We start from the raw sequence: 14,186 nt of genomic DNA, 5'->3' as shown, positions 1-14,186 counted from the left end.
AGTAAAATACATTTATGAAAGGTTTGGATTAATTTTCCAATTCACAAGAAACCAAGAACATCTTTATTTTCACAGCTAGAAGTTAAAGTACGTAGGTTGCTCCCCTCGCCGCATAAGAACACAAAAAAACAAACAAACAAAGGTTTGCAGTGTCCTATGTGGTAACATCCCTGACTGGTGAACGCCACACTGGGGTTCGAGTCCCGCTCAAACTCGATAGTTTCTTTGGTCGCTGCAACCTCACCATCCTTGTGAGCTAAGGATGGGGACTTTAGGTTAGCCTATAAGTATATCTGCTGAGTCATCAGCGCCATTGCCTGGCCTTCCTTGGTCCTAGCTTGGATGGAGAGGGGGCTTTGGCGCTGATCATATGTATATATGGTAAATCTCTAGGGCATTGTCCTGCTCGAAATGGCAGTGTTACTGTCCCTTGCCTCTGCCATTCATGACTGCTTTTAAACCTTTAAACGTTGCTAGAAGAGTTCAGCTATAAATTCCCTTTACAAGGCTACAGCACTAATAGTGTAATTATACTGGTTGAAGAAATGAAACACGATTTCACATAGTTTCCCTCACTGCTGGGTGGTCATCCGAGCTTATTCTCAGACAAATGTCATTTGAAACTGTTTGAATTTAAATCTATAGTTTTATGACAATGTATTAAAAGTTTATTTTACAATATAAAAATATATGATCTATTTAAGGAAAAATACAAAGATTGATTGAAAATATATGTTTTTGTTGAAGACCTTTAAAATTACTGATTGGACGATTTATAAAATTTTGTACAATACTACAGCATATGCATCGACTCAGGAAGTAAGATTCAGAAGTTCAAACTTGCAGGATCTGACAGTAACCGTACAGTATTTCGCATACAGTACTGTACTGTAAATACTGTATAGATCTTCTTTGGCAATTACACAAGAAGGGAGGTTCTCTTTCTAGTATCTCATGTGAGCTCCTCCATGAAGAGCAGTGAGAGAGGGCCCTCTTGACGAAAGCCTTCCTGGTTGTGGTCGTGTATCGCCGAATGATTTTAGGTTGAACAGGCTGACAATTTTGAGCGTGACAGATATATTTTAACGTTGATACTGATACTAAGATGTTTTATATTCATTATCTTTTCATACACTTTATCTATTTCTTCCGTTCCTCACTGGGCTATTTTTCCTTGTTGAAGCCCTTGGGCTTATAGCATCCTGCTTTTCCAACTATGACTGTAGCATAGCTAATAATAATAATAATAATAATAATAATAATAATAATAATATCTTTTTCATAAAAAAAAACATAAAACAAATCTGAATAAACTGAAAACTCATTAGAAATTATAACTTGATCAAAAAGGCAGTTTCTTAACATACATAAAGACAAAGCAGTTTCCCTCCTCATCTACACAATCAAAGAAGGAAATACACTATAAAGATTTCAGCAATGGATGCTCGACAAATAAGTGCTGTATTTATAAAATGGTTCCCGAAACCCATTCATTAAACATCAATGTCATTAGACAGCCAAATTCCCTTTGTCATTTTGCTATAAACCCTAGAAAAATATCTATTCTAGTAATTCACAACTCAAACGAGATGAGTCAAATCTCCTTGATTTTCGTCTTTATATTGGGAAGACATTGCTAAACGGGTTTGTGTTGCTTCTGGCTCATTCGTCTGCCCTCCTTAATTTGATTTCATTTCACACCAATATTTGCTGATACCTAACAATAATTAAATTCCGTTTCAAAATTACTTAAAAAAAAATGTCATTCTAATATCTTTATTACAAAAGGATGCAACGTATTGAAATAATTCATGGGTTTTAAAGTGATAAAATTTTAAAATTTCTTACAGGAAAATTATCTTTTTAAAATACCGAAAATAGGGTTATGCAGTTAAAATGTTGTATATGCAACAAAAATTTTTACTGCACCATATTTATGCTTACATTAGCATTCATTTCTTGGGAATGGACCGAGGGAGAATAGGATATGTCTTAATATATCATATGAAAATTTAAGGTTCTAATTATTGGACACTAACATAAAAATATTAGGGAAACCCATAATTCAGCATTTTCAAATTACGACAAACGACGAGAAATCCTAGTACAAACATAAAATCCGATATGTAAAATTGACTCAACCATAGTAAAACATTATGAGTGACATCCTCTGTATGGCTTACAAGGGTTGCTTGGGGAAGACAACAAAAACAATAAAAGCTCAAGTTATCTGTTACTAAATAAATGCATCTCAATGTTGCAGTACACATACACGAACATATATATATATATATATATATATATATATATATATATATATATATATATATATATATATATATCTTCTCGTACTCCTATTGACGCAAAGGACCACGCTTAGATTTCTCCAGTCGTCTCTATCTTCAATACTTCTCCATTCATCATCTCTCACTTCACGCTTCATAGTCCTCAGCCATGTAAGCCTGGGTCTTCCGATTTTTCTAAGGTCTCGTGGAGCCCAGTTAACGTTTGGTGAACTAATCTTTCTAGGGCGTGCGAAGAGCGTGCCCAAACCATCTCCATCCTTCTGAACGTTGTAGGGTCCATGGAGTAAGTGTAATTGGTGGTATAGCTAGGGATGTTAGCCTTTTGGGAGTACTGTAAACGTTGTAGAGTAATACCTTTTATATTTTCTTTTCTAAGTAACTCTTCTAGGAGAGAAACACTCCAAAATCAAACCATTGTTCTCTAATCTTGGGTAGTGCCATAATCTCTTCCACTGTCTTGGGTTAGAGTTCTCTTACTTGCAGGTACACTCGGGCACACTATTCTATCTAATTTCTCTTCCTCTTGTTTCATTAAAGTTTTTGTAGTTTAGATAGGAAGTATTTATTCTAATGTTACTATTCTTAAAATATTTGATTTTCCTTGTTTCCTTTCCTCACTGGGCTATTTTCCCTGTTGGGGCCCCTAGGCTTATAGCATCCTGCCTTCACAATTAGGGTTGTAACTTTGCAAGTAGTAATAATAATAATAATAATAATAATAATCCTGTCCTGCCATTTCACTAACAATATTCCTCTGAGGGCTTTGTTCTCAAATCTACTAAATCTGTTGGATATTGTTTCATTGTCATACCACGACTCATGTCCATAGAGTTACACCGATTTCACTAAACTGATATATAGCCTCATTTTTATATGTAATTTCAGTCGATTTGATAAGCAAATTTTATTTAACATAGCCATTATCTGATTTACTTTTATTTTTTACTCTTTCACTAAACTCCAATTCTAATGACCCTATATTGAAGATCATGGTTCCTAATTACTTGAATGATTCTACCTCATTAATCCTTTCTCCTCCAAATATTTCATCTTCCATTGCATATTCCGTTCTCATCATCTCTGTCTTTCTTCTACTGTATTTATCTTGAGCCGAAGTTCATCTGATATTTCAAGCATTCTGGTAAGCAAGCATTGCAAATCCGGTGGTGTTCTGCTAATAAGGACAGCATCATCAGCATACTCTAGGTCAGTTAATTTCCTATTATCAATTCAGTCCAATCCTTCTCCACCATCTCCAACTGTTCTACGCATTACAAAATCCATGAGGAGGATGAACAACATAGGTGATAACACATTCCTTTGAAGTACTCGACTGTTCACTGGAAATCCATTCGCTATGACTCCACTAACATTAACGTTGCACTTGCTATGCTAATGAACAGATTTAATCAAATTTACATATTTAACAGCAATTCCATAAAATCGCAGGGCTCTCCACAAAATTGGCCGATGTGCACTATCAAAGGGTTTTTTCATAGTCCACAAAAGCCGTCAAATGTGGATTTCTATATTCTACGCATTGCAGTACGTCTCAAAATGAAAATTTGGCCAATACAACTTCTACCTCATAAATCCTGCTTGTTCATCTCTCAGCTTTCCATCAATCTTTCTCTCTAGTCTCTTTAGAATAAGCTTACTATATATTTACATAAAGGCTGACTTAAGTGTGATGCTTCTGTAATTATTGAAATATATATATATATATATATATATATATATATATATACGACCAGGCATTAGACACTTGCTAATAAGCTGTAATAGTGGAGATGGGTTGATTTCGATTCTAAGTACAAATCCCTATTCGAAAGGATTAAATACAACAGGGTTGGAATCAACACTTATCCTCGTTACAGGTGAATGAGAAGAGTAAAATGTTTACCCTTATTTCTATTCAGCGCAAAGGTTCGAATCCCTGCCCGTGTAGAAGTACTTATCAAAAAAAGGAATTTCTCTATTAGTCTGTGATTCCGTTGCACAGCGAAATCCATATCAAATGGTATTTGTGGCAGTTGCCTCAAGACAATATGATATTCTATTATGCACAGAATCTTTTATTCATGTTCGATCTACCATATTCCAGACTTGGATGATTCTATCTTAAATTTTTTTCTTACCCTAATGGCTAAGATACAAGAAGATGATAAAAAAGCCCCTTTTATGCTTGTTGGTAAATAGCTCAAGAACTTTTAGAATTTGCCTCTGAATCAGCCTGTGAGCAAATCATAAGTGAAGCTACACACAGGTATGGTAACGCATTGGAACTAGTACTGTATACACTGACTTCCCTGGTATGGCAACAAATAAGATTGGCTTTCCAGTTGGACGTCTGATCTAGCCTTATTTTCGTTAGTAATTAGGACTGAGCAAACTGTTCCTGATGTTTCCTACTCACGTAAGATATAAGTAAAATCCCTTAACACAATGAAATGGGATTTTGAGTGATGTTTTGCATTTGAATTAGTCACAATTGTATATAAGCGTTGAGTATGTTGTTCTCTTAAATCAGAATCGGGTTAGCATAATTGATAAGCGTTTCCCTTCTCGTGTGTTAAAATACGGAGTGAAAGAAATACACTGATTCAATGATGATTGTAGACACGATTATTTGGAGAAGCAGGAGGCCTATCATCTTCGGAAGAGTAACAGACCAGATTTGACTTGGAATTACTATACTCAGCTAAGAGATCTTGCTCAGGGAGTTTAGGCTTCAACTATAATGGAATACAATTTAACCATAAAAGAAACCCTTTCATTGAACTTAAATTAATTTTCAGTCCTACATTTCTGCTTTCTCTATTCAAATTTTCGATCATATTTTGTAATTTTTCCCATGATTCACTAAACAAAATTATGTTATCCTGATATTGTATGTTATTTGTATGTACTGTAATTAGTATGCATCTATACATACATACAACACACACACACACACACATATATATATATATATATATATATACACACACATATATACACACACACACACACGCACACACATATATATATATGTGTGTGTGTGTGTGTGTATACGTAAATACACACACGTATATATACACAAACAAATGGAGGTTTTACAAGTGTGCCTCAAACACATATTCTACTGTGTCGCTTCGAAAATAAACGTAAGATATTTCTCTGGTAAGGTGAACAAGTTGTTATCTTTATTTTTGTTGGTGTTATTGTTAATCATACACATAAAAGAACTACCCAAATGCATACATTGTAAAATGTTTCGTGAAAAAGACAGAGTAAAGAAATACACACGGAAGTTGAGTTAAATATAAATCAAATCAAGAAAAAATACCAATAAATGGAGATCTACATCCTGAAATCACTAATTCATATACACTACAATCTCTCCTAATTTAACAGGCAATAACAACCAAGATAATGACAAGAATTCAGTTTCTGAGTTTTAAAACCATAGAAATATGTCTCTGAAGCTTGGGAGTATGAAATGGTAAAATTTCAAGACTCTATTCAATACTGGCCACAGAAAAAACAAATGCACCACTCCCAGTGCAATTCGATAAAAAAAAAAAACCTTTTTGTCATTTTTACCTTTTGGCAATGCTGCCAATGCTACTTACAGTCATTCACCTTAAGACAAAGACAGTCTACCTGCTGTAAGAATGTTTTGCCAAGGACATGAGCTCAATTCTAACGCATATTATTTTATCTAACGCACTCGAATTATTAGACAATACATACATATATATATATATATATATATATATATATATATATATATATATATATATATATATATATATATATATATATATTATATATACATATATTATATATATACATATATTTATATACATATATATATATATATATATATATGTATATATGTATATATATATATATATATATATACTTTATACATCATACATTTGAGTTTTTATTGTGTGTGTAAATATAAAGAGAAAGAAATATGTTGAAAATCTGTATAAGAAAAATAAAAAAAATAAGAAGGAACTTTTAACTGCGAACTTAAGGCACCATGGGCATACTAAGGGGCCTCCATGTGAAATATTTAAAAAGTTTATAGATGGACGCTAAATATTAAACAAAGAAATAATGGCCCAGGGTGTGATGCAAATAAGGACTCGGCCGTTTAATTGCTCTAAAACTACAGCACTTCCTAGGAAGGGAAAAGGAGAAAGAATCCACTTTGGGTCTGTGTAGGCATTCCATTGCCAGCACCACAAGGAATCAATACAAAACCAATTTCATTCCTTCCGCCTCCCAGCGGTGGGATTTCTTGTATGCCACTCACGTGGAATTCGCTAATGTTTATAATCTTTTTCTTTTTCGTTTTTTTTATAGTTTTTTTTTTACTGCTTGTTATAGGAATAGATATATTTTCCTGGCGCGCACACACAAATATTCTTATATATTCATTAAACATTTTTACGGCTATATCCCACGATAAAAATGAAGTATTCACGATCTGAGAAAAGGAAATCCAGTGAATGATGAAAATGCAACCTAATAGTAACAGCAAAAAGCCATTACTCAAACATAAATGATACAAATGATCTTTTAGGTATGTTACGTAATCGATCACGGAGTTATTTTAAATAAAAAAAGGAGAAAAAAAGTTGCTAGTATTGTTCATGAAGAACCAATTAACAATCATAATGGATAAACTTTCTCAAATGAAGATAAGAAAGAAATGATCACTCTAACATAATTAACACAATTCCTCAGCTGCTAATATCCAGAACAAGATCACGAAAATTTTTTTCATTAAACGCGTTATAAAAGAACACGAGTAAATAGATGGGTTTTAAGGATAGATCATATAAAGCCAACTCTGAAGGGGAGCGTATAATACGTTCACTTGTCAGACACGTAACTTAGTTACGACACTCCCTGTAAATTGTTCGGAAAAAATGAATTTTTTTCCTTCACAAAAAAATATATATTAGTAGCTACTAATTCTCCAATCTCCAATTTCTTTTATAGAGGCTGAGGGGACGGGCCAACCTATATCATGTTTTGTTCAAACCAGAGTTGACAAGAAAATGGGAGAAGAAAAATTATGGCATATCAACAAAGAAATCGATATACCTACCCTTGAAAGATGAAAGTGTAGCGAAAGGGTGTCTATCCATTTCTCTTATTTATTTTCTTTGCACTTATTCCTTCATTCGCTCCCTACTTCTCCATTTCAATATCTTATTTAGGCTATCGGCTTTTACATAGTCATTTACTTATTAACATTCAGACCCTTCTAATCCTGACCTCTCACCCACTGCACCTTCTTCTATTCTTTGACTCTTGAATTGACACTATTGGGATTGGAGGACGTAACCACCTGAAAATACCTTCTAGCGCTAACACTTATTAATCACTTGCGAAAGCATTTATCCAAATTTGAATCGAGGAGGACCTGGTACTTCGTTGAGTGGCAGAGAGCACCTTCCCTCCTGGTGATAATAACCTTAAGCAAGGACGAGGTCATTAACAGAGAGCAAAATCCCTTGAGACACAAGGAGGTTACGCCCTCACACCATTCTACATGTGGACAACCAATATACGGTCTACCCTGATAGATGAGATGACGCAGACAAATTTTTAAGGACAAAGAAGTTTACACAAGTGACCCAGGCCCACGAGGGATCCGGTGAGAACACCAGGGGAACAAACGAAGTGTCCCCCATTTCTAATAGCACTAACACAACACCTGACGATAAGGTTCTCCTATAAGAGAACCTCATCGCCCTTTAACCTTGTGATGGTTTGGTGACACAAGTATTTCACCATCCCTTTGTTAGTGATCAGTTTGGCTGGTTACCGTAAACCTGCCCTTTGGAGACATTGTAAATCATGCAGCCCAGGAATACTGGCTGCCAAGACGGTTTGAACACTTGGAGGGTCATGGGTTGACGGTCTTTGCTAGCGACAGAGCACCATATGTAGACCTTGCAGAGCACCACCCCATATCCAAACAGCAGTCTCCATAAGCAAATGGCCTAAGCATTGTTTATTGTCTATACTCCTATGAAATTGTGTTAAAATGGCTTTTCATTAAATTAAGAAGAATATGATATTGTATGGAAAAAAATAATTCCCCTTTGTATTCTAGCACTATCTTAGCCTGTCGATACTGTCAAAATCAGATTTAAAAATATGATTACTCTGTATTCTATATGATTAAATTCATTTCGATCTAAGCCCTGTTAAAAATGTTTTGGGTAGCGCTGCAACATATACCAGAACAGAGGAACAGGGAGAAATTTTTAAATTGCAAGCGAAAAAAGCGCAAAGACCAGCAAATGGATTATTTATATTAATTCGACGGAACAATATAGGCGCAAATAGGCTTAATTAAGTGTTGGTGACGACGGACCCTTTTAGGAAGGATTCCCATTTTCTATTCGAGCGGCAGGTATAGTGACCCAACGATCTGCACATGTATCAATAAATCAATTACGAAGATGTTCATACTTATAGGTTTTTTTCATGAATTGGTACTCTGAACTCTTGTAAATGATGTTATGTGTACGTTGGGTGATTTCTCATTATTCAAAATATGTTTGATTCTAATCAATATACTGATTTATGTACGAGTTGTAAACCCCCATGATCAGCATGACCTCTCTGAATGAAGGTTAAAGGTTTAAAGGCCGCTCATGAATGGTAGAGGCAACGGACAGTGACATTGACCTTTCAAACAGGACAATGCCCAAGAGACTAACTATATAAATACATATGATCAGCGCTCGAACCCCCTCTCTACCCCAGGGAGGGCCAGGCAATGGCTACTCATGACTCAACATCCTTAGCTCATAAATATGGTGAGTCTGCAGCGATCAAAGGAACTACCGAGTTTGAACAGGACTCGAACCGCAGTCTGGCGATCACCAGGCAAGGACGTTACCAACAGGTCACCATAAGCCATGACCCATGATGTTCATTTCTTTGTGTTAGTGTTAAGGCCATAGCTCATTCTATTGTCATTGTGCTTTCTTCATTTTCACTCTGACATTCTTGTTGATTTACATGCTTTGCTATATTTTTTTCCTGTTTATTATTTTCTCATATTTTCATCTAACTGCTCTTTGGCGTTCACATTCCATATTATCCACAGCTTCCGCACAAATATTCAGGTTCATCAATTAATTATGGTGATTTATTTTATCTTTATTTATCTTCGCTGAATTTAAGATTTTTCTCCAAGTTATTTAAAGAAGAAAAATTACAGAATCTGAGAGTTTTTTACGGAAATAATTTTTTAAATGAAAGAACTTACAAATGAAATTACATGTATTGAACTTTATGTTAAGTTCATGTAAATTATGCGCTCCATGGTCGTGATTTTTTGATAAGCTATCATAATCAGCATATCGAAATCTCTACACAACATAGGGAAAAGGCAATTGAGATAGTGGTTTGAGAAACGAAACAGAAAAGTACCATGCACCGGAGAGAAAGAATATCGAGAAAAGAGCCAAGTGTTACGTACTGAAAATACAAATTAGGACTGATTCAATCTCTTCCAGAAGTGACACAGGTGAAGCAATCCTCGAAAACCATTAACAAATTTGAAAGAAAAATAATAATTTTATGAATTATACTAATTTTAGTAAAACAAGGTTTAACAACGAGCATAAGGTCGTAATAAAATCATTTATATGATCAGCCCACTCCCCCAAATAAAGGATTTTATTTCAGCAGACATAGCAATTTGAACTAAGTGATCGCTTTAAGACTTATCTGAAACATGAACATAAACTTGTTGGAAGAGTTCCGATGACATTTTCGGTCAAAAGAAACAAACAGTTGGACGTAAGAGGAAACAGAAGGAAGTGAAATAATTGTGTTGAAGGAATAAAACTCTACATCTAAAACTTGTCAAAGGATCAGTGTTCAGATATAAAGAACGAGGGGAAAAAAAAAAGAGAGCTGAGAGAAATGAACAAAAGCAAGACATGACACGGACTTAAACGGAATCACCAATGCTTCCAGACTACCGAAGTGATAGCCAAGTAGCAGAAACGTCAAACCGTGGCTTACATTTCTGTCTTTCTCTTTAGGTTATTAGTAAATGTATGCAGTAGAACTAAACCAGTTCTAAAACGATCAGAGGAAGAACCGAGTGTTCTTTCGAACAAATCTCTATTTCTGATGACCTTGTTGTTCGAAAATATCAACTATAGAGTCATTTATTACATTTCACATGATTACCGGATCCTAGGCAAATCAGATCAAGAACAAATACGCAGCAATATTTTCGTTATTGAAAATAAGAAAACGAATATATCTATCTCATACCAAATAACAAAAATAAGGATATTTTTTTCAACCAAAAATATGTAACATTCTACAAAGAAAAATAAAACTATTCCCTCCCCTCAAAAAAAAAAAAAAAAAAAAAGTTATATTCAATAGATGCTTATTATAAGTTGTAATATTTTTGAAAGGAGATTTTCCTGTGAGGAGTAAAATCACTAGGGTACTTATTTCTGTTATAATCTCTCTCTCTCCAGTCAATGGCTTTTATTCTGACGATCAAAAAGTCATCATAATATAATGGAAACCTACATCTGGAAGAAATGTATTTATCGGAGCTAAAAGCCTAAACATGAGTGCACTGATCATTGATATTTATCATTTATCATAACATATTATCTTTATACATTAAATGGAAAGAGCTTGTCTTAGATTCCTTTAAGCCAATAGTAAGCAACGGGAAAATATCTAGGTACTAGGTTGGCCAGGGCACCAGCCACCCGTTGAGATACTGCCGCTAGAGTGTTATGGGGTCCTTTGACTGGCTAGACAGTACTACACTGGCTCCTTCTCTCTGGTTACGGTTCATTTCCCCTTTGCCTACATTTACACTGAGTAATCTGGCATATTCTTACATATTCTCTTCTGTCCTCATACACCTGGCAACACTGAGATTACCAAACAATTCTTCTTCACTCAAGGGGTTAACTACTGCACTGCAATTGTTCAGTTGCTACTTTCCTCTTGGTAAGGGTAGAAGAGACTCTTTAGCTATGGTAAGCAGCTCTTCTAGGAGAGGGACACTCAAAAATCATACCATTGTTCTCTAATTTGGGTAGTGCCATAGCCTCTGTACCATGGTCTTCCACTGTCTTGGGTTAGAGTTCTCTTGCTTGAGGGTACACTCGGGCACACTATTCTATCTTCTTTCTCTTCCTCTTGTTTTGTTAAAAGTTTTCATAGTTTATATAGGAGATATTTATTTTGATGTCGTTAATCTTATATTTTATTTTTCCTTGTTTCCTTTCCTCACTGGGCTATTTTCCCTGCTGGACCCCTGGGCTAATAGCATTCTGCTTCTCCAACTATGATTGTAGCTTAATAATAATAATAATAATAATAATAATAATAATAATAATAATAATAATAAACCTACACTTTCGAAAGTTATTCTTTCCTTTTCTTTTACATTACAGATTTAAACAGTTGAGCATCAGGGATAAATCCAATTTTAATAGCAATCACGTATCATCACCTCACGAAAAAGTGAAGTTGAATTGTTCCAAAAAAAAAAAAAAAAAATAAAAAAAAAAAAGAAAGATTCATATCTACACGAAATCACGTTATATATTTGGATGTTGATGATTCAGGGACTAATATTCATAAAAGCCTGAATAGACAATTAACAAACGTGAGTACTCGCTACCAAATGCAAATGTAGAGAGAGAGAGAGAGAGAGAGAGAGAGAGAGAGAGAGAGAGAGAGAGAGAGAGAGAATGGCGGGGAAGGGAGTGTAAGACGAAAAAAAATCTTTTGCGGTAAGTGAAGGGTTCACCATTAGCTGTTATAGCCAAACACCGAGCTGAGTTCGGCACTTCCATGATTAATTGGCAGACTATTCTGGGTTTATCGAATTGCCCAACCATTAGTATCAGTTAATTGTCATTAAATCACGAGCTATCAAACCTTGTCTGCTGTGGTGCACGCCTTCTCTCTCTTTCTCTTATTACGATAGTAGAGTCCGTGTCAGGATTTTACAATGGATGCTTGGGAATGTCGTACTGCACTATACGGATTTAAGAATTCCTAATTGCCATTGTCATTTTGTTGAGACTCATATTCTTGCATAAACCACTAGTTCTTTTCTTATTTACATTGAAATTTAAGGTTCATGAACGTTAAATAGCTCATCTTTAAAAGAAAGACCATTCATTGCTTGAAAACAGTTCCCACTAAGAGTCACAGATGTAGTGCATTTTAGACTAAAAGTTATTAAAATGAAAAGTAAACCAACTTTTTATTTCTATATTCGAACCTCATCTCAAACGTAGTAGCATTGCACTTCGGATGTTCTCCTTTATCATAAAGCGTCAAATACATATACTTGCAACATTCTTCAATGTGATACTTTTCCGAAAAGCGGCAGGCTTCTAAAAGCACAACGAAATAAATCACTGCCACATCCCTTCTTTAATTACAGAGTCCAGAATAAAAACCCTCGACTTTTGTAACGTCATAGGATCTTTGAGCAGACGTCAATTACAATAAAAAAAAAATCATGCAGTCACAATACTGAAAGAAATAAAATAGTTTCCAACTTGCACAAGAATCCCTGCTTTTGGATAAAAAACATTAAGCCCTTTACCATAATAGGAGGAGGTTTCAGAAAGAAAATACAACGGATTCGTGTTATATTCCATACATCAACTGCTGAATCATGGATGAGGACATTCTATGCGCCCCCCCCCCCAAAAAAAAAATACTTCTACTGTACTAGTTCCTACTAAAACCTATATAGAACGTTAATACACCTTAACCCCCTCATACAAACAATGTATCCTTCTCCATTACACTGCACAAACATTTGCACTTCTTGGATATTAACTGGTACTACTGCCATTAAAACTATCAAATAAACCTTGAGAGAACTAAACATAATTACTAAAAACATTTCTGTAACAGGAAATATTCTCCATCGAGTAAATTCATCGCTGCTTGCATATATTTTTCATAAACATAATTAAATTCGAGATGTAAGCTATAATTAAATTCCATTCACGTTGTTGATGGTTATGCAGCGTTTAATAATTTGTAAACATATTGCAAGATACTATCAATTTATGGATTTCAAAATTTATCTTAATTTTTTTTTTTCATTTCAAAGAACCCTAATATTTTCATTTATAAATTTTCGTTGATTAATTTCTGATGACGAGTCACGTTAAAAAGTTATTCTAAACACTTGTCGACAACAAATAATAATTGGAAAAACGTAAATACACAGTTTTTCTGTTATCCTGAAAACTATTTGGAGCTCAGTTCGTCTGGGGAGATGATGTCTTCGGTGTTTGGACATCACAATTTTTTTTATTTCGTCAAACCATCGTATTCGCCTCCTTTTCCTGCTTCTTTTGCAATCTCTAAGACCCATTCAGTTATTCTCATCCCCCACTATATGTCCTGCTCATGTCCATTTCTTTTTCTTATATTATGTTAGAATGTCCTCTACTTTAGTTTGCTCACGTATCCATGTTGCTCTTTTTCTCTCTTAGTGTTATTCCCATCAGTATTTTTTCCCAATCTCTTTGAGTTGTAGCTAGCCTATGTTCTTAAGCTTTGGTAAGGCTCCAAGTTTCTGATGCATAAATTAATACTGGTCGGACCATCTGATTAAATTATTTTCTTTTTAGAGTGAGTGTCATTTTACATTTCATCTCCTTTTGCTTACCAAAAGCTCCCCATCCCATTCTTGTCATTCTTTTAATTTCTTAATTTCGGTCTCATGTCCTGGCCCAACAATTACTGTCTGTCGTGAGTACATATATTCATTAAAAATTTCTAGTGATTGATCCTTATTTGCTGACTCTAAATTCTCATTGAACATATTAA

Source organism: Palaemon carinicauda, chromosome 15 (genome assembly GCF_036898095.1).
Source record: "Palaemon carinicauda isolate YSFRI2023 chromosome 15, ASM3689809v2, whole genome shotgun sequence".
Lineage (NCBI taxonomy): Eukaryota > Metazoa > Arthropoda > Malacostraca > Decapoda > Palaemonidae > Palaemon > Palaemon carinicauda.
The sequence above is the reverse complement of the archived record's forward strand: the minus strand, read 5'-3'. Positions refer to the sequence as shown.